The 21,874-nt window shown below is 43.4% G+C and overlaps 1 protein-coding gene across 5 annotated transcripts in view; it reads left to right on the top strand.

The window, feature by feature from the left end:
* The first annotated feature begins 3,214 nt into the window (after positions 1–3,214).
* The window catches only part of SV2B (synaptic vesicle glycoprotein 2B), a 256,051-nt gene continuing 237,391 nt past the window's right edge, over positions 3,215–21,874 (top strand). Inside the window, exon 1 of one of the 5 annotated variants that reach the window (XM_070775062.1) lies at positions 3,215–3,362. The gene's annotated coding sequence lies outside the window, so the exon portion shown is untranslated. Of the gene's footprint in view, positions 3,363–11,744; positions 12,218–12,629; positions 12,979–13,094; positions 13,428–13,849; positions 14,219–21,874 lie in introns of those variants that run through there. The other 4 variants (XM_019983967.2, XM_019983969.2, XM_070775063.1 and 1 more) reach the window with 4 other exon arrangements.

Genomic DNA, 21,874 nt, shown 5'->3' with positions numbered 1-21,874 from the left:
GTGAGAGGTCCAAACTTCGCTAACTAAATTTCTAAACTACATTCTATCTACTGAGACTCTCTTTGATCATAATGCTAGTTTGATTCATCACTAAACTGCCTTGTGTCTAATTTTCTTTGCAGGAACTGGTACTTAATATATCTCAGAGGGAAAGATTTATGAGTAAAAATCCTAAGAGTAAAAATATTTAAAAATCACTTTCAAAATGTGTTAAACAGGACAAATTTCATTCTGTGTAAGCCTGTGTAACTCTATGTATATTGAGTCCCACAGAGTCCAGTCTTTGCCTGGTGTTGTATTTAAAGAAACACAACTCAACAATTAAAAGTAATTAGAATATTCCAGTGTTAGCAATCATATGCCTCTTGATCAACAGCAGAGTAGATTCAATTCATCACCCATGTTTATTTCAGTCTGTGAGTCTTTCACACTCTGCAACCATCCTTCCAGCTGAATCAGATGTCCTCCCTGACACGTATCCATTAGCCTGTTTTATTTTAATCCCTTCTCTCCTTCCTTCTAGAATCCATTTTGTTCCTCAGATATTTCCTTCTTCAAAGATTTTACTGCAATGCACAGTAAAGGGAATAGCCTTATCATCTTCATCCCTACCATTGTTGTCCAGGCCACCATCACTTCTAACCCAAATTGCTACATCAACATCTAAATAGTCTCCTTGCTTCCACCCCAGTCCCATATGATCCTTTAAAAATATACTCCAGTCTCACCTGTCCCCTCGTTTGAGTACTCACTTGTTTACTATCTGTTTCTCTTAGTAGATGATGCTCTTTAACGATGGGGAATCTTGTCTGTTTCTGGGTTGTATCCCCAGGGAGGAGAGCAATGATGATTGGTACATGAAAGGCACTCCCAGTTTTTGAACGAAAAACTGAGCTGTTGAACAACCTTCTTGCTTGCGTCTATGCGTTTATTTATTTATTTTTGGCGGTGCTGGATCTTCATTGCTGCGTGGGCTTTTCTCTAGTTTCAGCTTCCCTCTAGGTGTGGATGGGGGCTTCTCATTGAGGTGGCTTCTCTTGTTGTGGAGCGCAGGCTCCAGGGTGCACAGGCTTCAGTAGTTGTGTAGGCTTGGTAGTTGTGGCTCCCGGGCTCCAGAGCACAGGCTCAGCAGTTGTGGCTCGGGGCTTAGTTGCTCCGCAGCATGTGGGATCATCCCAGATCAGAGATCGAACCTGGGTCTCCTGCATTGGCAGGAAGATTCTTTACCTTTGAGCCACCAGGAAAGCCCCCATCCTTCTTTTGTAAATACTGTTTCTCCTGTAGAGGATGCCCTCTGTAAAAACTGGCAAAATTTCAGCTTCAGGTTACAGAAAAGATAGCATGCTTTATTTCACATAAACAAGTAGCTTACGCACATTTTGAGCATGGCCAGGCAATACCAATAAGGCTTCACAAATAGTGAGGTGAACAAATCCTATATTCAAGGAAAACAAATGCTATGTCTCTGCTACCTTCCTACTGCTACCCGCAATGCCACAATTCATATGAAAGTGAAAGTCGCTCAGTCCTGTCTGACTCTTTGTGACCCCATGGACTATACAGTCCATGGAATTCTCTAGGCCAGAATACTGGAGTGGGTAGCCTTTCCCTTCTCCAGGGGATCTTCCCAACCCAGGTCTCCAGCATTGCAGGTGGGTTGTTTACCAGCTGAACCACAAGGGAAGCCCAAGAATACTCGAATGGGTAGCCTGTCTCTTCTCCAGTGTATCTTCCTGACCAAAGAATCGAACTGGGGTATCCTGCATTGCAGGCAGATTCTTTACCAACTGAGCTATCAGGAAAGGCTATAAATATGCAATTTTTTTTCTTAGTGGTTTCCTCTTAATAAAGGGGAGATTAAGAAGAAAGAACTGACTTAAACAATAAGGAAGTTAATGTGTTTCCGTTATTGGAAATACAGAGGTAGCCAGATTCTAGCAACAGGATGATGTTGTTGAGTTTGAAGGTGCTCTTTATGTCTCTGTCTGACATCTGGTGCTGTGTGTGCACACCTCCTGTGCCCCGTCTCATATCCTCTCCGTCTACCTTCCATCCAGCTTTGAATGCAAGTCAGCTCTACTCAAGTGTTTTGGCACCTTGCCTCAGCTACACAGTGTATTTTTTACTTTCTGCCCCAGGGCTTTTCTGATACTAGATATGGGATTCTTCTGGGAACTTGCTTGTCCAACTTGAGGACCAATGAATGATTCAGTCGCAGAATCATCAGTTCTTTTGTGAAGCCTCTGTGAGGCAGCTAAACCAACTGGAGCACCAGCTGATGCTTCCACATAAACAAATGTGCAAATATGAAATTTACATTCAGCGCTCCAACCTTTGATCAATGAGAGATGAATGTGCCAGATAAACACCTTAGAACATCTAAGTGGCCTGGAATAGTGCTTGGCACATAGTAGGTACTCAATAATATTTGCCTATTATTAATATGGTTGAATACAGTATATATATGCATACACATATATTAATATATTTAACAACACATTTTATCTTTATACATCTATTATTGGGTTTCACTTGTAGTCATCTCTGTGTTTCTAGAGCTTGAAGTGAATAAAGATCTGTTGAATGAATGAATGAACAAATAGTACAGAGAATATATGCTATATAAATATCTGGAAGGGAGAGATTACTATGTGAAGCTAGGGGAGGAAGTAAGGTTGTCTGGGCAGGTTCATTGAAAGAAGTGGAATCTCAGCAGGTACTTGAAAGATAAATTAGGTTTTTATAGGTTTGAGGATTAGAAACAATATTAGTATGAGGAGCTGTGTGCATAATGATACAGAAGAGAAAACAAATACAAAATATTCAAGGGAGCAGACCGATTTGGGTAGAATGGGAGGTGTGGGGACAGGCATGAGGAGGAATAAGACAGGACAGCTAGATTGAAACTAAAATTATTCCTATAGGAGAGTGATTTTATGGAAGAATCCAGGCTTTGGAATTTTACCGTAATTTGACTCTTAACCATTTTGCTTATTAGTTGTGTGGCCTTCAAGGTATTACCTGACCACTCTAAGTTTTTAAAAATTTAGCACATGAAAATAAAGTGCATAACTTGCAGTGTTTGGGGAAAATTAGCAAAAATATATATAGAATGGCTTTCAAATTGTAAGTATGTGATAAAAGCAGCTGTTAAGTTGATTGTTATTCTGGCAGGTAATGTTAAAGGCTTTTTTTTTTTTAATACATGAAGATTGGCATCTTAACATCATTTGATGGTAATATAATTGAACCATCAAAATTTACAAAGTGATAAAACCCAGGAAATGAACCAGCAAGTCTGCCAGACGCGTCCAGTGCATGGAAATCACTGTCTTCTCTGGTTGACTGGGAAGCAGCAGAAGGTAATGGAAATATTTAAAATCTTGTGATGGGATTTTGTGGGTTCCTTTTTTCCTCTTTTAGATTTAGTTTTAAAATTCTGCTTTCAAGCAGACAATTGCTTTCTTTAAAATGGAATTGTTTGGTTTTTCTGCAGTATCAGGTGATACTTTCCTTCCTAAGAGCCAACAATTAAATCTTTCTCAGTAGTTCACATACTGAATTTTGCCATGGTCAAGTCTGGAATTCCTCCCTGCCTATAGAGCAAATGGAAGAGATTCTGATTCTTTGCATCTTAAGTTATTCTACTGATAAAGCTACAGCCAGAAGAGACTTTATCATTATCACATTACTCTTAGGTAAAGGCCCAGAAAGAGTAAACACTGGTTTTGTAAATAAGTTAATTCATATCACTTTTTAAAGATTCTGCATATAAGTGATATCATATGATATTCATTTGTAAGTTTACTTCACTTAGTATGGTCATCTCCAGGTCCGTCCATGTTGCTGCAAATGGCATTATTTCATTCTTTCTAATGGCTGGTTAATATTCCATTCCATTGTATACACCTACCAGAAACAGATTTATAGAAAGAATGTATGTTTAGCAGGGGAAAGGGTTGGGGAGGAAAGACATAGATTGGGAGGTTGCGATTGACATGTACACACTACTATATTTAAAGTAAATAACCAACAAGACCTACTGCATAGCACAGGGAACTCTGCTCGATATTCTGTAATAACCTAAATGGTAAAAAAGACTTGAAAAAGAAAAGGTACATGTGTGTGTGTACGGCAGCCCACTCCGGTATTTTTGCCTGCAGAACCCCATGGACAGAGGACACTGGCAGGCTACAGTCCTTGGGGTCACAAAAAGTTGGACACGACTGAGCGACTGGATGTGTGTATAACTGGATCACTTTGCTGCATACCTGAAATTAACAAAACATTATTAATCAACTGTCTTTTCAGTTTAGTTCAGTCGCTCAGTTGTGTCTGACTCTTTGGGACCCCATGGACTGCAGCACTCCAGGCCTCCCTGTCCATCACCAGCTCCTGGAGCTGCTCAAACTCATGTCCATCGAGTTGGTGATGCCATCCAACCATCTCCTCCTCTGTTGTCCCCTTCTCCTCCCGCCTTCAACCTTTCCCAGTATCAGGTCTTTTCAAATGAGTCGGTTCATCAAGTGGCCAAAGTATTGGAGCTTCAGCTTCAGCATCAGTCCTTCCAATGAACACTCAGGACTGATCTCCTTTAGGATGGACTGGTTGGATCTCCTTGCAGTCCAAGGGACTCTCTATACTCCAACATAAAATAGAAATTTAAAAAATTAAGTGAAAAAAAAGTGACTACACGCGCTTTTCAGAATGTGCTGGTTTCCATATTGTAGCTTCAGTTGTGGCTCACCCCTTGCAGTCACAAACCACTGGCAGCTCTCATTTGGTATGCATTGGCCCTTCCCAAACACAAATCGACTGTGCCCCATTTCTACTCTAATTACCTTAACCTTTGCTGTTCTAAGCAAGCAGTTTAGGAGTCCACTGTACTTACTTTCCCAAAGCGAAAACATAAAATGAAGTGTTCCCTTAGATGCATTTGTATTCCTAAAGTGAACTGTTGTAATTAACAATAGAATTCTGTGGGAGGAGGACACAGAAATCTGACAGTTGTCCCCCTGTTTCCTGAAGAAAATAGGACCCAAAATGCTTTTGATTAAGTGAGGTTTATCTCTTGAGGCTTGAGGGATAAGAAAAGGTAATTTAGTTTCTACAGAAACATTTTGGTGAGAGATGTGCCTTGAATTTAAAGTAAGTTACATATCTGACTCAAAACGAATCTCAAAAGAAAATTTTAAAAATGATCTTCCCTTCAGATTTTCAGTTAGAAGTCAGAATTAGCATTTCTTTACCTATTGAAAAAGGAGATTTCCATTTATTAGAAGCAGTATATCATCGTGGTCATTGTCACTCCTGGTTTTAGGATGAGATAGCATAGGTTCATCTCCTGGCGTCGTTACTTACTATTAAGTGATCTTTGGCAAGTTACATAACTTGTCTGAAAAATGTACCTACCTCATAAAACAGTTGTGAGAGTTAAACAGTTAGCAAATCAATTTCTGCTTTCCAGTAATATTTAATAGGTGGCATGTCATTAATCTTCTGCATCAACTAGAAAAAAAGAATTAATTATAGGAATCATATTTTATTTTTTATTATTATTTAAAAACATTTATTAATTTATTTGGTTTCATTGAGGCACGTAGCATCTCTCACTGAGGCATGCAGGCTTCCTCTATTTGTGATGCACCGGCTCCAGAATGTGTGGGGTCAGTAGTCGCAGCTTTTGGGCTTAGCTGTCCCAAGGAATGTGGGATCTTAGTTCCCAATCCCCTGCACTGGAAGATGAATTTTTAACCACTGGACCACCAAGGAAGTCCCAGAAATCATATTTTAAAAGATATCTGAGAATAGTGGAAACAAAAAGGACTAAATGAACTAACATTCCAAAAAAGAAAGAGCTCTTTCTGTTGGTGTTCAGTTGCTAAGTCTTATCTGAATATTTGTGGCTCCATGGACTGTAGCATGCCAGGCTTCCCTGACCTTCACTGTCTCCTGGAGTTTGCTCAGACTCATATCACTGAGTTGATGCCATCCAACTATCTCATCCTCTGTCACCTGGCTGCCCTCAATCTTTCCTAGCATCAGGGTCTTTTCCAGTGAATCAGCTCTTTGCATCAGGTGGCCAAAGTTTTGGAGCTTCAGCTTCAGTATCAGTCCTTCCAATGATCTCTTGCTAGGTGAGCTGATTTTACTCTTTTCTTCCTTCTGGAGATTTGCTGAGTCCAAGCATAAGCTGAGGATCAGGTGAAGGGGCTCTACTAGGGGAAGACAAACCAGCAGAGCTTTAGAACACCATATGGCTTTATGCCTGTTTAAAATGTACAGAAACCCCAAATGTACAGTTTGCCTGGCGGGATCTTTGCTGAATGCTGAGTGGGGGAGTGGTATAAGAAGCTCCGTGTTGAATTGGAAAGGCAGAGTGAGATATTTTGCAGTCGCATAGTGCTGATGAGTAAAATCCTCCCTGAGGCAATGTCCTGCAATAAACACATGACCGCTGTCATCTTTAAAACATATGAAAACATAGGTGAAATTAGTCTAAGTAGGGCTAATATCCAGTTCCTTGGAAGCTTATTTTTGAATGGATTGAGGTGAGTAACCCCTCATCTTATCTGTATAACAGAGGGCAAGGTAAATGATCTCTAAGAAGCAACAATAATTTCAGTTTTCAATACTTCCTTTACACACAATATCTGACATACAAATTTAAAAAAAGGGATACATGCAAAGAGACAAGAAAAATTGTACTAATAGTCAACAGAAAAGATAATAAACTAGACTAAATTATTCCTATATTGAAGTTAGTAGATTTTATTATAAATGTTAGAACATAGAAAGATGGAGCAAAGTCTATGTCAATTAATCAAATAGCCATTGGGAAAAATGTAATATCTAGGCTTAAAAACTCACTGGATGGGTTTAATAGCAAATTGGTCATCAGTTCAGTTCAGTCGCTCAGTTGTGTCCGACTCTTTGCGACCCCATGAATCACAGCACGCCAGGCCTCCCTGTCCATCACCAACTCCTGGAGTTCACCCAGACTCACGTCCATCGAGTTGGTGATGCCATCCAGCCATCTCATCCTCTGTCGTCCCCTTCTCCTCCTGCCCCCAATCCCTCCCAGCATCAGGATTTTTTCCAATGAGTCAACTCTTCGCATGAGGTGGCCAAAGTATTGGAGTTTCAGCTTCAGCATCAGTCCTTCCAGTGAACACCCAGGACTGATCTCCTTTAGGATGGACTGGTTGGAGCTCCTTGCAGTCCAAGGGACTCTCAAGAGTCTTCTCCAACATCACAGTTCAAAAGCATCAATTCTTCAGCGCTCAGCTTTCTGCATAGCAGAAAGCAAATTTAGTTAACCTAAAGACAGGTCAGTAGAAAACTCTCAAGCTAAAGTACAAAGAAGGTGAAAAGGGAATAGAAAGAATGGAGCATAAGACATGAGGGATAATAGCAAAACCATTTGATTATGTGTAATGTATGTGCTCTCTCAATCTAAGAGTATAGGAGAGAGAAAACAGGGCAGAAACAACATTTGAAAAGATAGTCTGAGAATTTTCTAAAACTAGTAAACAACATTAACCCACAAATTCAAGATGCTCAGTATCAGAAAAAAATAAAGAAAATCATGTTGTTGTTCAGTCACTCAGTTGTGTCCGACTCTGCGAGCCATGGACTGCAGCTTGCCAGGTTTCCCTGTCTTCACCAACTCCCGGAGCTTGCTCAAACTCATGTCCATCCAGTCGGTGATGCCATCCAACCATCTTTTCCTCTGTTGTCCGCTTCTCCTCCTGCCTTCAATCTTTCCCAGCATCAGGGTCTTTTCCAATGAGTCGGTTCTTTGCATCAGGTGACCAAAGTATTGGCCCAAGAAAATCATACGTAGGAACAGAATAAACTTATGAAAGGAAATATTAGAAGAAGCAAAATTTTAAAAGATTACTTTCAGAGAAGTGAAAATTAGACTAATAGAGTTTTAGACTGAACATACAGCACACATCAAGAAGACAATAGAATGACATCTTAAAAAGGATGAAAGAAAAAAAACTTCCATCTACAAATGCTATATATAGTGAAAAGGGACCTTCAAAAATAAAGGTCAAATAAAGACACTTTTAATTGAAAAAAATCTGAAATAATTAGTCTCTAGCAGTCTAGAAAATTAGTCTCTTCCGTAAAAAAAAATACTAAAAAGACCTATTCAGACTGAAGTAAAGGAAATTCCAATAAATACATGGGAAGGAATGAAGAACTGGGTAAATATATGATAATATATAGAAAAACATTGGCTGTAAAATAACAGTAATAACAATGTCTTGTGGGTTGTGGGGTTTGGTGTATATGTATATATATATATATATATATATATATGCATGCTAAGTTGCTTCAGTCGTGTCTGACTGTGTGACCCCATTGACTGGAGCCCACCAGCTGCTCAGTCCATGGGATTCTCCAGGCAAGAATACTAGAGTGGGCTGCCATGCCCTCCCCAGGGGCTCTTCCTAACCCAGAGCCTGAATCTGCGTCTCCTGCACTGTAGGCAGCAGGTGAATTCTTTACCCACTGAGCCATCAGGGAAACATATACATATCTATATATGAAATTTCTTCAGTCACATCTGTCATCTGTCTCCCCATGATGGGGATGGTGTATGCTAAGACCTGTCAACCCCATTTTATAGCAAGGTTTTTTTTTTTTTTTTTTTTGCCATGCCACAGCTTGTGGGATCTTAGTTCCCCAGTCTGCACCCTTGGCAGTGAACCTGCCCATTTGGCAAAGAAAGCATGCAGTGCTAACCACTGGACCATTGGGGAATTCTCTACAGCAGGTATTACAATGCATCAGACTGACATCTAAGGGTCAGGTGATACAATGAAATTCACTCATGTAATCTGAGAGGGGTTATTTGAAATATATATGAAGAGAGAGAGAGAGAGAGAGAGAGACCATTGGATCTGTTTCTGTTTCTGCCTGGGAAATGAATAGCTCAGAAAAATTTCTTGGACAAAGCAGCTGGCCTAACTGAAAAGCAAAAAAAATTTAAGTTTGTTTACTAATCTTTACACTTGAAGTTATGTCATTGTAAATTAAAAAATATTTTAAAAATTTTAAATTAAAATATATATTTTAGCACAAAGTTAAAAAAAAAATAAATGGAGTTGAGCTTGGCGTTTTGCATTTTTTGGGGGGTGATAAGTGATGTGCTTTGTTGTGCTTAGTTGCTCAGTTGTGTCTGACTCTTTGCGACCCCATGGACTGTAGCCCACCAGGCTCCTCTGTCCATGGGAATTCTCCAGGCAAGAATACTGGAATGGGTTGCCATGCCCTCCTCCAGGGGATCTTCCCAACCTAGGGATTGAACCTAGGCCTCCCGCATTGCTGGCAGATTCTTTACCATCTGAGTCACCAGGGAAGTGATGAGGTGACTGCAATTAGAGTTGCACTATAGAAATACAGCATCTAACTAAGATAAAAATACTAAAAGGGAAAACTAAAGTGAATAGAGTATATATAATAATTTAGTTAAAGACATTGATTAATGAAGAAGAAGAAAGTAGGAAGATGATAAACAGACAATGAAAAATGGGACAGAAAGCAAATTTGTCAAAGTTTGAAAATTATACTTCAAATAATCCTATGGATCAAGGAAATCACAGTCTACATTAGATAATAGTTTAAACTGAACAAAAATGTATATGGAACATATTAAAATTGGTTAAATGTAACCAAATCAGTGTTTAGAGGGAAGTTTATAGGGCAAGGAGTAGCACAAAAGAAAGGAAAACCATCAACTCACCAAAATCAGGAATGAAAAATGAGACATCACTGCAGTTAATAATTTTAAAAACTTAAATGAAATGGATAAAGTTCTTGAAAAGTAATAGTTTAACAAAGCTGAAAGAAGAAGAAATAGAAAATCTGAGTAGTCAAATGGCTAATAAAATAATTGAACTTGTAATAAAAAACCTTCTCACAGTAAAAACTTTAGGCTCTAATAGTTTCACTGATGACTTTCCCCCAACGTTTAAGAAAGAATACACAATCTACACAAACTGTTCCAGATAAAAGGAATGAGAAAAACTTTTCAGCTTGTTTATGAGGCCAGCACAACCTTACTATAAAAGCTTTGACAGGGACATTATAAAAGCAGAATTCTAAGTTAATATCCCTCATGAACATAGAATATTTTTATATAAAAATATCAAATCAAATCCATTTATATATAAAATATGATATCATGGAATTTATTTGAGGAATATAAAGGTGGTTTAACATTCAAAAGTCATTGAATGGAATTACCCATATGAGTTGAATAAAAGAGTAAAACTATGGATATCTCAATGGAAGCAAAAAACTTTTGACAAAATTCTACATATTTATTATGAAAATTTCTTTCATCTGATAGAGTTTTTAACAATGGCTAACATCATACTTAAGGGTAAAATATGCTTTTTTAAGAAATTAAGAATAAGATAAGGCTCTTCATTATCACTTTTATAATTAAAATATGTAATAGTATGAAGACTTTTCCCCTGAAAAAGATATCCAGTACCACCACTTTATTTTTTAAAAACCTTTAATTTTATATTGGAGTATAGAGAGCCACGGAGAAGGCAATGGCACCCCACTCCAGTACTCTTGCTTGGAAAATCCCATGGATGGAGGAGCCTGGTAGGCTGTAGTCCATGGGGTCGCTAAGAGTCGGACACGACTGAGCAACTTCCCTTTCACTTTTCACTTTCATGCATTGGAGAAGGAAATGGCAACCCACTCCAGTGTTCTTGCCTGGAGAATCCCTGGGACAGGGGAGCCTGGTGGGCTTCCGTCTATGGGGTCACACAGAGTCGGACACGACTGAAGCGACTTAGCAGCAGCATAGAGATCCAACCAATCCATTCTAAAGGAGATCAGCCCTGGGATTTCTTTGGAACGAATGATGCTAAAGCTGAAACTCCAGTACTTTGGCCACCTCATGTGAAGAGTTGACTCATTGGAAAAGACTTTGATGCTGGGAGGGATTGGGGGCAGGAGGAGAAGGGGACCAGAGGATGAGATGGTTGGATAGCATCACTGACTCAATGGACGTGAGTCTGAGTGAACTCCGGGAGTTGGTGATGGACAGGGAGGCCTGGTGTGCTGCGATTCATGGGGTTGCAAAGAGTTGGACACGACTGAGCTACTGAACTGAACTGAACTGATAGCCAGTTAACAATTTTGTGATAGTTTCAGGTGGACAGCAAAGGGACTCAGCCATACATAAGCATGGATCCATTCTCCTCCAAGCCCCCCTCCTATGGAGGCTGCCACATAGCATTGAGCAGAGTTCCCTGTGCTACACAGTAGGCCCTTGTTGATTATCCATTGTAAATATAGCAGCCTCAGTACCACTTTAATGCAATGTTGTCTGAGAGGTCTTAACCAGAGTCGTCAGGCAAGAAGAAGTTTAGGTACCAGATATAAACACTGACGGACTTCCATGGTGGTCCCATGGTAAAGAATCCGCCTGCCAATGCAGAAGACACAGGTTTGATCCCTGGTCGGGAAGATCCCCTGGAATAGGAAATGGCAACTCATTCCAGTATTCTTGCCTGGAAAATTCCATGCACAGCGAAACCCGGCGAGCTGTACCCATGGGGTCGCAAAGAGTCCACACGACCGAGGAGGCATGCACTATCCGAGGATTCACCTTCCCAGGAATTCAAGTCGTGCCCTCCGAAGTGTCTTAGTTTGGGGCTGGTGAAAGGGAGTGTGGAGTGCATAGCGCCCCCTGGTGCCGGGCGCGGTGGAGAGCGCGAAAGAGATGCCAGTCATCAGTAGGGGATGAAACTCGAAACTCGAGGAATAAGAAGTTTAGCGTGTATTGGTCTGCAAATCCAGAGAGCCTGGGTCCCCAGCTGGGTCCCCTGCCCATCAAGCTATCCTAAACACTCCGTCTTGAATCAGAAGGGGATTTAGAAGCGAGAAGAGGTGGCCGCCGCCAATACCTTTAATGCCCAGGCCGGGAAGAAAGCGGGTTAGGATCTGATCCCGCTGAGTAGAGGACCCAGGAGCCTCCCGCCTTGGGTGCTCGGTGTGGCGGGGGCGCGCTGCGCGCTGCGGCGGCGCGGGCGCCGTGATGCAGGTGTGACACCCGCGGACTCCTGCCTCCGCCGGGATCGCCCCAGCGCCGCGTTCTCCCGAGCAGCCGGCCGGGCCACCCGGACTGACCCCGCTCCGCCTGCACCCGGGGGCGGCCTCGTGCGGATTTCCCACCCAGGTAGGGGACGGCATTGCTCGCTCCGGTGCGTGCAGACCCGGCCGGGGGCGCGGAGCCCGCGCGACCCTGGGGGCTCCCAGGCTTGCCTGCTTGGGCTGAAACGTACACGCTGGTACCTCTGAATGTTGTTTATAGTAAATGGCACAAAAGACAGGGGAGAGTCTTGGAAAGCTGGCGCAGAAAAGCAAGCACTTGCCTGCTGCGCGGGGTTGCGCGCCTCTTTGAAGCGGGCATCCCCCAAGGGCTGTTTTTAAATCCTGTTTGAACTGTTAGCGCCATACATAGTTTTGCAACTTAGGCTATTGACGTTGATAACTCCCTTTCCATAAGCTTCCTAGTCACCCCTTTTAGTTTCGGTTCTTTGCAATTAGATGGATGTGTGTGTGTGTGTGTGTGGTGAATGATGTTGTTGTTGGTTTGTTCTTAAAGGACAGATCGAAACCAGGCTTTCACCTGGTACCTCTGGGTTGGGGTTTGTGAGTGTGTATTTGCGTGTGTGGAGGGCGCCCTCCGCGGGCGTGGGAGCCGTTTCTTAGGGACGCGGAGAGGATTTGTTTATAGATGGATTTTAGCGCAAGGAAAAGAACATGATTTGTTCTGCAGGGATGGGTGAGCGGGTGCGTTTAGCCAGGGAGGAGCGAGGCACTGCCGTTTCCTCCGCAGACGGGTGTTAGATATATCTGCTGTCCAGGTTTCAGCCCGGCTGCTGAAACACGATCCTTAAACCAGAAATCACAGATGCAGACTAGCTCCTTTTAAAGGTAACTTAACCTCGGTGTCTGGGGCTCTGGTAAGAGCAGAACGGTAGGGTGGGGTGGGGTGCGTGCTCATTTTTTAAAAAGCTTGTTCAGAAGCAAATGTGGGTGGTTTTGAGGTTCAGGGAGTGGCAGGTGAAGGATGGGAAATAGATACCTATAGGGGAGAATTAGACTTCCTAGCCAGCTCAGTGATCCTTCTGGTCTACCCTGGTCTCTTCTGTTTCTGCTTCTTGCCCTTTCCAGAAGAGGTCACTTACCCTGCTTGCTCCAGTGGGTGCAGCAAGCACAGCACAGGCTCGCTCTGCATCTTTCTTGAGTCAGCAAATACTGGTCGAGCACCTAGTTATGTGTCAGAGGCTGGATTAACCCTGAGGGGTGCAGAGAGGATGAAAACAAAGTCTATTTCCCCAGAAGCTCACATCTGGTGGAGAAGAAACACCTGTAATAATGAGGTATGATAAGTTCAGCAATGTAGATGTGGAAAGAGTGGTGGGAGCAGGAAGAGAGGAATTAATGTGGCAGTGATTTTTTTTTTTAAACGAAGCTCTCCTAGGTGAGATGTTACATGAATTTCAGTAGAAACGGGGTCCCTCTCTTGGTCCTTTGGTCTGTGAGTAACCCCCATCAGTCTCCCCATCATCAGCATCAAGGTTACTATACGTGCAGAGCTCTGTAAGTTACAGCAGGGTTGGCGTTTGCAGTATGTGACCAGATACTAGTAGACACAGACACAAGATGACAACCAAGAGAAAAGAGTGTCCAGCACAGGAGGTCAGGCTTTTTGTTTCTTTAATGGATTGTTTCCCCAAGTTCTAGAACCAGGAAGATTTGGGAGCAGTACATCACAAAGGCAAGGATTCTGGATAGTTCTGAGGGATTCTCAGAGCAGATGAACTTCTGCCTTCATCTCCTTTGGGTCCCTGACCTGTCTGTGCTTGTCCCAGCTCAGATCAAAAGGAAAGCTCTGAACCTGGATGTCTCTAAATGGATGGAATAAAGGAAATCTAAAGCTATTGCAACCAATGTGCTCTGGGAAATAAAAATCCAATCTGACGGATTTTTTTTCCTGGACAAAATCTATGGTGGGTGATAGAAAAATGGTAGAATGAAGAGCTCTTGTGCTATACATGTTGCCAGAGATGCGTCTTACGTGCGTCTTGTAACCTAAAGCATCACTGAGGTATTTAAAAAGCAGATTGGCACGCGTCAAGGACCGTGGGTTTTGATACTCAAACAGACCTAGGTAAGTGTCTTGTGCAGGTTTCTTAGCCTCGCTTTGAGCTTTGGGTTCCTGAGCTGTAACATGGAGATAACAGTGGAATTCTTATAATATAATTACATCATAAGTGCTTAAAAATATGTTTATTGGGAAATGATCATCATATATAAGTTGCTTGACACAAAGTAGGTGCTTAAGAAATGGCAGTTCATTCATTGAGTACCTACTATGTGTCAAGAATTGCTCTATGTGTAGGGATACGGAATTGAATTAAATGAAGTCCCTCAAGGAGCTTATCTTGTGTGTGTGTGTGTATATGTGTGTGTGTGTGTGTGTATGTAAGATAGCAGACAAATAAATAACAAGATAATGATGCATTATAGTGGAGAGAAATAAAGCAGAGTAAGAGGAATGGGGAGTCTTGCCAGAGGGCGCGGTGAGGATTGTTATTGTTTAATATAGCTTGGTCAGGGAACGCTTTGCTGATGAGTGACATTTGACTGGACCCCTGGGAAAGTGAGGAGCGGGCCAGGCAGATGTCTGAGGAAGAGCATTCTGGGCAGTGTAACAGCACCTGCAAAACCTGAAGCAGGAGGGAGGTGTGTTCATACGAAAACCCAGAAAGAAGTCCAGTGAGGCTGCGGGTGAGTGAGCGAGGGGAGCAGCAGTAGGATTTGAGGCCAGAGGGGTAAGCCGGCAGGGTCACTGGGGTATTGCCTCTCATGATTTCTATTTGTTGCGAAGATTAATATCCTGAGCACTTGTGGAAAGAATTGGCTGACATCTTACACTCGATGTTTAGAAGAAGGCTCGTTGGGAGACATAGGTTCCTAGGTCACTCAGCCTGAGCAAATGCAACCAGCAGAGGCATAAATCTTTCCAAGGTGATGAGAAGCTCAGTGCAAAACAGTGTTTAGCAATCTTTCATCCAGATCAAGGACTGTTTTAGGGCTTCTATTGAACATTTCCTTCGCAATGAAAGAAAGGGCCACCTTTACTGAATAGTCCTGCAGGTATTGTCCCTGCTAGTTTTTAGTCTGTATTCTTGGAGGATGAAAGTAGTTTCTATGGCTATGGAAAGATGTTAGAATCAACTGGAAATACATTGACTGTTGGTGTACCGTGGGATGCATGTACATGATATTATATGGTGCACTTATTTGAGACTTCCATCTTGTAGGCTGAATACGACGAAGATCACAATTTGCTGCTCCACCCCTCTGGGACATCGTTCCTCTACAGCAGGGGTCCCCTACCTCTGGGATCTAATGCCTGATGGTCTGAGATGGAGCTGATGTAATAGTAACAGGAATAAAGTGCGCAATGAATGTAATGCGTTTGAATCATCCTGAAACTATCTCCCCTGTCTGGTCCATACAAAAATTGTCTTCCACGAAACTGGTCCCTGGTGCCAAAAAGATTGGGGACTGCTGCTTTAAAGAGCATGGTTTTGGCAGACTTATTGTTACCAAAGAGAAGAGTGTGAGGGGAGGGAGGACAGATCAATTAGGAGTTTGGGATTAAAATACACACATTGGGCTTCCCAGGTGGCGTTAATGGTAAAGAATCCATCTGTAAGGCAGGAGGTGCAGGAGACGCGAGTTTTATCCCTGAGTTGGGAAGATCCCTTGGAGGAGGGCACAGCACCCCACTCCAGTATTCTTGCCTGGAGAATCCCATGGGCAAAGGAGCCTGGTGTGCTGCAGTCCATGGGGCTGCAAAGAGGCGGACATGACTGAGCAACTGAGCACACACACACACTATTGCATATAAAATAGATAAACAACAAGGACCTACTGCATAGCACAGGGAACTGCATTCAGTATCTTGTAATAACCTATAATGCAAAAGAATATATATACGTATTTATATATTATATGTGTCTGATAGAATCACTTTGCTGTACACTTGAAATCAACTGGACCCAATTAAAAAAAATAAAGAGCATGGTTTTGGGGATTTGAGAGCTTCCCCCTCATGGCTGACCCTAGTGCTGTGGGACTGTTGCAGTGTTTCGTGGATAGAAATGGGGTTGGATGCCTGAGAAGCTGGTCAAAGTTCCTGTGAAACAGGATTTGACAAGGTTGGGTCCTGGCTGGGTGGCTGGCTGGGTGTCCCCCAAGTCACCCCTTTAGAAGGTGACTTTCACCTCTGTGGATTTTTCTCCATCCGAGGTCTTGCTGCCTCAGAAAGCCACTTACATTGCAGTGACCTTGCTCACCCCAGACTGAATTTGCAGTGGCTGGAACCCTGTGTGGCATGGCAGGGTGTCTTCTTCTTGCTGATCCCTTTGGTGACAACCACATCACAAGGAGAAGCTTTCCTGATGAGCACATATTCAGAGCAGAGCAGCTGAGATGCCTCCCCTGGGGGCTGATCACATACATTAGGGCTGACCTTACCAAGGAACTATAGGACAAATCTCCCCGCAACTTAGCGGCTTAAGACAGCAACCATTTCTCATTTTCTCACGTGTTTACGGGCTGGCCAGGCAGTTCTTTAGGTCTGAGTGGGCTTGATTCATCTCAGCTGGGTTTGTTCATGTTTTTTTTGTCTGCTGTTGGAGTGGCTGAGAGCTGGCTGCTTGAGGGTGGCCTTACCCGGGGGAACTTGGCTCTGCTCTGGGTAGTACCACATTTTCCAACAGGCTAGCCCAACATGTTCACATAGTATCCCTGGAATCCAAGGGAGAGTGGAAACTTGCCTGACCTCTTGAGGTCTAAGCTTATACTTGGCACACCGTTGTTTCATCTTTGTCTATTGACAAAAGTAAGTCACAAGGCCAGCCAGAGTGAAGGTGTAAAGAGTCTGCCTGCAATGCAGGAGACCAGGGTTCGATCCCTGAGTCAGGAAGATCCCCTGGAGAAGGGAATGGATACTCACTCCAGTATGCTTGCTTGGAGAGTCCCATGGACAGAGGAGCCTGGTGGACTGCAGTCCATGGGGTTGCAAAGGATTGGACATGACTGAGTGACTGAAACTTTCTCTTCAACTCACAAGGCCAGCCCAGAGTGAAGGTGTAGGGACTAGAATATACTTTAAAAAATTATTTACTCATTTGGCTGTACCAGGTCTTAGATACAGCATGTGGGATCTTTGACCTTCTGTTGTGGCATGTAGGGTCTAGTTGCCTGACCAGGGATGGAACCTGGGCCCCCTGCATTGGGAGCACAGAGTCTTAGCTGCTGAACCACCAGGGAAGTCCCTGGAGTACACTGCTTGATGCGAAGAGCTACGAAGGCACACTGCAAAGAGCATGGATACGGAGGGAGGAGGGGAACTGGAATGTCTTTGCATTCAGTATACCATAGGGACATTAATATTTAAAGTCCCCTTGACTAAGGCTCCTTTTTTCCCAAGTTCTGCTTGAATGGACAATGCCTGAAACTTGCCCTTTTCTTTTTCTCTGTTGTTCTCTGTTTCCATGGCTGATCAGCTTCAGACCTATGAATCTTTAGATAGCCATTCATCCACCAAATATTTACTGAGTGTTCCTTACATGCCAGGCATGGGCTTCCCAGGTGGCACAGTGGTAAAGAATCTGCCTGCCAATGCAGGATGCACAAGAGACGCAGGTTCAATCCCTGGGTTGGGAAGATCCCCTGGAGGAGGAAATGGCAACCCATTCCAGTATTCTGTGCCTAGAAAATCCCATGGATAGAGGAGCCTGGCAGGCTACAGTCTATGGGGTCACAAAGAGACAGACATGACTGAGCGACTGAGCACACACACACAAACACGTGCACCAGTCAAGGTAGCAAGGTCCATCCTCATGATGCATTCGTCCTAGCTGGGGAGATGGCATGTAAATAAGTAAATATGTATTATGTGATGAGAGGACATCACGTAAGGAGAGCAGGATGAGGAGTGCCTGGTTGAGTGGATGAGGAGCAGGGTGAAGGAAGGGGTGGGAGTGGTCGGGGTGACATGAAGGAAGAGAGTCAGCCAGACGGATATTTGGGGAAGGACCCTTCTAGGCAGGGAAAGCGACAAGTGTGAAGGCCCCGAGGGAAGAGTGTCCTGGTGTATCCTGGGAACAGAAAGGGCATTCATGTAGAGAGGGTGAGGATGGAGAAGGTGAGATCAGACAAATGGCTGAGAGCTGGGTAATACAAGGTTATCTAGGGCATTGTGTAGACTGTGGCTTTTACTCTGAGCGTGATGGGAAGCCAGTGGAGAATTTTGAGCACTCGCTGACATTATCTGATTTAAGCTTTACAATGATTACCTGAGCTTTAGACCTTAGAATAGACTTTTGGGGTTAAGGGTGAAAACAGGGAGGTGAAGTCAGGAGGCTACTGCAATGATCCAGGCAAGAGGTGATGGTGGTTTGGACCAGGGTAGTTAGTGGTGATGGTGAACAGTTATCAAATTACGGATATATTGCTCTAGGGATTCAAGGATGACTCTACATATTTTGACCTGAGCAGCTAGAAAGAGTGGCCTTTTACTGAAATGGAGAAGGAAGAGTAGTGGGGTTTAACTGAACACCCAATGGGAGATGTTAATTTGATAGTTACACGTGTGGGTCTAGAGTTGAAGGAAGAGGTCCTACAAGGAGATATAAGCTTGAGTATCGTTAGCATTCTTAATTTGTCCCTTCCTTGAGCCCAGTCCCTGCTGTACCACCAGTGCCTTGCATATTGCTTGACACATGGTCTGTGCTCAGTGAGTATTTACTGAATGAGTGAATGGAGTCATTCAATCACTGGAGGTGACTGCAGATCTTTGTTTCAGTGGGTCTTGAAGTGTAACTCCCTGAAGTTATTCTTTTTCTTTTCAAGGTCTCATGAGAGCCTTATTGTGGATCCCACGGACTAAAAACAGACTTTAAATGTGAAGGCTCCAATTGCTTATGTCTTATAGAAAACAATGTGTGATGACAAGTAAGAAGGAGAAACAAGTGGAAACCAAAAAATAGCTCATACTTTCAAAAAAGGAGACAAAATCCTGCGGGAGAGGAGGTTGAAATTCAGAGGTGTGATGTTCTTGGGTTATTATTGTACTCCTCTTAATTTAAGATTAAGCAGAAGCAGGAAAGAATCTTGAAAAAGGAAGATGTTTATTTAAATCGATTTTGTGCCAAGTGAAAGAGTGTCACCAGCTTGCTTGAAAAATCCCACATCTACAGCATCTTGTGTAATCTGTTCCTGTTTATAAAAGGAGAGAAATCAGCAATAGTCTTATAGGAAAAGGGGAGGAACAGTTATGGGGATTAATTGGCGTGACTTTAATTGGAATGACTTCAATCTCAGACTCCAGGTGCTGACCATTTCCTCCCCGTGGTGTGACTGAATATGTGTGAATGTGAGTTTTGTTTGCAGTGATATTAGAGTGGGTGGGAGTGAGGAAAAAATGTAGTCACTGCAATGGCAAATGGCTTCCTCTGTGTGTGTGCGTGTGTGTGTGTGAGAGAGAGAGAGAGAGAGAAAGAAAGAGAAAGAGACAGAGAGAGAGAGAGCAGGAAAGGGACAACAGCGGGAAAAAAAGAACTAAAGCAGAGAAGGAAATATGAGAAAGGGATATCAAGTTGGCCTCCGTTTGTACGTGTGGATACCAAGCTTGACCATGTTGGAGACTGGATGGAGCGGTGGGATTTGGGATCAAACAAAGCTTGGTTTGGACTCAATCTTCCTTACTTTCTAGCTGTGTAAACCGTAGCAAGTTATTTAATTTCCCTGAGTCCTGGTTCCTTCAGCTGTAAAATGATGATGGTGATGATGGTGGTGGTGGTGATGACAGCGGTGATGGTAGTAGTAATAACACCCAAAGGGTCTGCAGTTTCTTTCATGCTCCTGTTCTTGGCAATAAGTTGGTCTAAATACTAATTAAAGAATTACTGAGTGCGCGCTTAGTCATCAGTTGTGTCCGACTCTTTGTGACCTCATGGACTGCAGCCCTCCAGGCTCATCTGTCCATGGGATTCTCCAGGCAAGAGTACTAGAGCGGGTTGCCATTTCCTCCTCCACAGAATCTTCCTGACCCAGGGATCAAACCCATGTCTTCTGTGGCTCCTGCATTGCAGGTGGATTCCTTACCTGCTGATCCATCGGGGCTTCCCAAAGGATCACTATATCTAATGAAAGAACTGGAAATTCTAAGTGTAGAGAGAGTTTAGAACCTGTCATTTAATGTTGCCAGTGCTGATGAGATTATTTGCATGAGGCCCATGGTGTTCAAAATGAGACAGGTGGACAATAATTAGACTTATGAGCTAGAGATTTCTGAGGTGCCTCAAAGGGAAACCAACCTTCCATCCTCTGCAACAGGCCAACCCCCCAGCTCAGCTCTGGCTTGTCTCATACTTTGTTAGAATTCCTTGATCAAAGTTTTTGAGTCATTTGGATTATGGAGGTGCAGAAACTCTCCATCAGATGCCTCTGGGTTTTGCTCCCATAAAATCTGCCCCATGATGTTTTCTACTGGAAAATCTGCTGTTTTTCCTCCTCCAGGTACATAGTAGGCACACAGTACGAGTCTATTTGATTCATGAATGAGTAAATGCTGTTGTGGTTGCTCTGTTGGCTGAGGCTCCTTGGTTTTTCTCTTTGACCTGGACAAGACGTGACGATGTGAGAGACAGTGCTGAGTTTGCAGCATCTAGTAAGTACTCAGTAGCTAAGGGTTTCCCAGGTGGCGCTCGTGGTAAGGAATCCGTCTGCCAATGTAGGAAACATGAAAGATGTGGGTTCAGCCCCCGAGTTGGGGTCGGGAGGATCCCCTGGAGGAAGACATGGTAACCCACTCCAGTATTCTTGTCTGGAGGATCCCATGGACAGAGGAGCCTGGCGGGCTACAGTCCATGGAGTTGCAAAGAGTCGGACACGACGGAGTGACTAACGTACAACCACAGTAGCAATGGTTTCTCTCTGTTCCACCTCCCTGCTTTTGCTGCCATTCTGGCCTCCTCTGGATCAAGGAGCATCAGGTTTCTCTTGGGGCTCTCAGATGCTTCTGGAGTGAAGACCAAAGCTCCCTTTCTGTCCTGCCCATGGATTACAGTTCACCCACTGTGTCTCCTGGTCCAGTGAAAACCTGCACCGTGGATTCCCTCCTTCAGCCTGTGATCCTATCACATTTCTCTGTTTCTATGGAAGCTCCTGCTCCACGCACTTCCTGTTTCCTTCAGTCTTTAGAGCTTGCTTCTGTCCAGGGCAGCAGTGGGGAGAGTAGCATTAACTTTTTTCTTTTCCCCAAAAGGCAACTGAAAATTCTCCCCTAACCAGAGACTCTGTGTGTGTGTGTATTATCGCTCAGTCGTGTCCGACTCTGCGACCCCATGGACTGTAGCCTGCTAGGCTCCTCAGTCCATGGAATTTTCCAGGCAAGAATATGGAGTGGATTGCCATTCCCTTCTCCAGGGGATCTTCCTGACACAGGGATCGAACCCCAGACTCCCATATTGCAGACAGATTCTTTACCGTCTGAGACACCAGGGAAGCCCAGTGACTCTGTAACCCCTCAGAAATACAATTAAATTGAACTTTTTTAGGAGCTAGAACATATAGGCCATGTCTTCTCTTCCATTCCCACTTTATAGATGGGAAACCTGAGGTCCAGAGCGAGGAAATCACAGATGAAGATACCCTTGGACAAGCGGTGGAACAACCTCATTTCTTTCTCTTCCCGTTCTATGTAGATGCAGGAGAAGGTAATTCGGCCCAACTTCTGGGGCCTTCT

This window comes from Bos indicus, chromosome 21, assembly GCF_029378745.1.
Source record: "Bos indicus isolate NIAB-ARS_2022 breed Sahiwal x Tharparkar chromosome 21, NIAB-ARS_B.indTharparkar_mat_pri_1.0, whole genome shotgun sequence".
Lineage (NCBI taxonomy): Eukaryota > Metazoa > Chordata > Mammalia > Artiodactyla > Bovidae > Bos > Bos indicus.
This window is presented reverse-complemented; position numbering and strand designations above follow the sequence as displayed.